This window comes from Triticum aestivum, chromosome 3A (assembly GCF_018294505.1).
Source record: "Triticum aestivum cultivar Chinese Spring chromosome 3A, IWGSC CS RefSeq v2.1, whole genome shotgun sequence".
Lineage (NCBI taxonomy): Eukaryota > Viridiplantae > Streptophyta > Magnoliopsida > Poales > Poaceae > Triticum > Triticum aestivum.
In genome coordinates, this window is record NC_057800.1 from 35,678,262 (window position 1) to 35,681,012 (window position 2,751).

A 2,751-nucleotide genomic window follows, 5' to 3' on the forward strand; every position below is an offset into this window, starting at 1 on the left:
TACACATCGGAAGTGCCTCCTTATTACGCACAAAAAATTGAATACTCCCCCGGCTAGCTGGGACCCACCTTGCTGGGAGGGTGACTTGTGGGCCTACTAAGTTGACGCGGACGAAGGGCTTTGTCAACTTAGTCAATATGAACGATTCTAGCTCCAGTGACCGTACAATGTCCATCCAACGGCCGTAGTGCTTCTTCAACCTCTGGTCTTCTTGCTCCAGCCGCCCAAAGCAGCGCCGGTCGTGCCGCATGCTCCTGCCTCCCGTGGTCGGCTGTGCTGCCGCAGAGGCCTCACCACCCCCTACTATTCCCACCGCTGGCCAGGCCCTGCGGCGACGGCAGCGTCACACCGCAGCCGAACTAGTGAACCCTCGTAGTCCTCTCTGCGTGGGCTTCCACTACCGCGTTGTCCCCTTCCTAGGCCTCGCCGTTGTCCACCGCCATGGCGCTCTCCGCGCGGCATGGTCAACGTGGTCAAGGAACGACTTCCATCGGAAGAGTACTGTACGTGGAGAGGCTGACACCTGGGTCCACGGCCACAGCCCAGTTTTTTTGTGATTTGCCAAGTAAGTCGCTTTGTCAGGCCTGTAGGGCTGCAAATCTTTCAAGACGAGGAGAGCTTTCATTCGGCTGGCCGAGAAAATGGCACATCGGTAATGAGAAATGGGTTGTACATTTTTAAAACACATCAAACCGACAATTAGTTTCAAATATCTTTTTTTTTCTTTTCAAGATTTTAAATTACATTAATTTTATGCGTGGAGAATTTGTTGGATTTTATATTGATATACATTTATTTTTAAAATCAGTTTAAATGTGAGTCGAAATTTCTGGATTAAAAACAGTTCGGACCGCACCAAAATATGCAAAATTTCGTATAATTTTTTAACCGTTGCCACAACATGGGCTGTAATGCTAACAAAAAGAATATGGGCTCCAAAAAAACCTTAAGAATTACCAAATGGGCTGTAAATTATTAGAAATAATGGCAGATGGGCTGTATGCTGTTTTCCACAAATTTGAGGCTTTCCTAAAAAAAGGTTGACACACAAGCACTGACTGTTGGATGTGCATCCAACGGCCGTCGTGCTTCTTCAATCTCTGCTCTTCCTGCTCCAGCCGCTCAAACAAGCGCCGGCGGGACTGCCTGCTCCCTCCTCCTCGTGGCCGGCTGTGCTGCCGCGCAGGCCTCACCGCCCGACCGTACTCCCATCACTGGCCTAGCCATCCCTCTACTCACCCACACCTGCTGTTATTCTCTGGCGATGGCAGACGAACCAATAAACCCTCGTACAGTCGTACTCCCCTCCCCGTGGGAAACAACTGCCAAGTCTTCCCTACCTCCGTGTCGTCCCCTTCCTAGGCCTCGCCGTCATCCACCGCCCTGGTGCTCTCGGTGTGGCGTGGTCAACGTGGTCAAGGAACGACTTCCATCGGACGTGGACTGTACGTGGAGAGGCTGATAGCTGGGTCCACGGCCGCAGCAAGGAAGTGCCTCCTTATTACGCGGAAAATAATGATTCCTCCACCAGACAGCTGGGACCCACCAGACGGGCCACTATATTTCGTGAAAAAAACGTTTCCCCCTGACTGCTGGGACCCACCAGCTACATCTTCGCACGCAAGGAAGTGCGTCCGGGCAAAAAAAAACGATTTGCCCCCTGACTGCTAGGACCCACCAGCTACATCTTCGCAGGCAAGGAAGTGCCTGACAGTCGGGACCCACCTGGTCGAAGCGTACGTAGCGTTGTCATTCTGGTCGCGAACGTGTACGTACATACTAGTCGATGTAGAGGCGCCCACGTGTCATAGTAGAGGCGCGCACGTAGCATGTACACGTACGTACATCGGCCAGGGTGCAAGAAAGAAAATACGACCACGTATGTGTACATACGGGCGGGGTCTCGAATGCCTACTCGCGCATACGTACGGCAGGGCTCGTGTACATGGCTGGGTCGGAACGGAGAAACAGTGTCGTCGTCGTGTTCATGGGGAGGCAACGGAATGCGTCGTGTTCATGGGGAGGCAAGGGAATGCGTCGTGTTCATCGGGAGGCAACAGAAACGTGTGGGAGCCAACCGGCTGGGTCGGAACGAAATGCGTGATCGTGTTCATCGGGAGGTCTTGGACGGAACAGGCGATGGAAACGAGGCCTGGCGTACCGCACAACAGAGGAAACGGACCTCCTACATTCAGAACGGGGTCCTGTTGATCGGGGGGTCTGGCGTACCACAAAAAGGAGGAAACGGACCTCCTACGGTCGAAATGGGGGTCCTGTTCATCGGGAGGGGTGTGGCGTACCGCAAAACGGAGGAAACAGACTTGTGTTGGAGCGCTACGGTCGAAACGGGGGTCATGTTCATCGGGAGGGGTGTGGCGTACCGCAAAACGGGACTCCACGGGATAATGTTCATCTCCACCGTCGACCCCCTCCAGCCTTCACGAGTTACTGTTCATCCACCATCGACTTCCTCCAGCCTCCACCTGCGACTGTTCATCCACGGGCTCCTGTTCATCCAGCCTCCACCGCGCGCTACTCCACTGGCTACTGTTCAACCAGCCCTCTCCACGGGCTCCTGTTCAACCACCCCTCCACGGGATACTGTTCATCCTGCCCTCCACCGTCTACTGTTCATCCTGCCCTCCATGGGGTGGTCCTGTTCATCCAGCCCTCCATGGGGTCCTGTTCATCCAGCCCCCACCAGCTCGATCGATCGGGGTCCTGTTCATCCAGAGGCAACACCATGGGGTC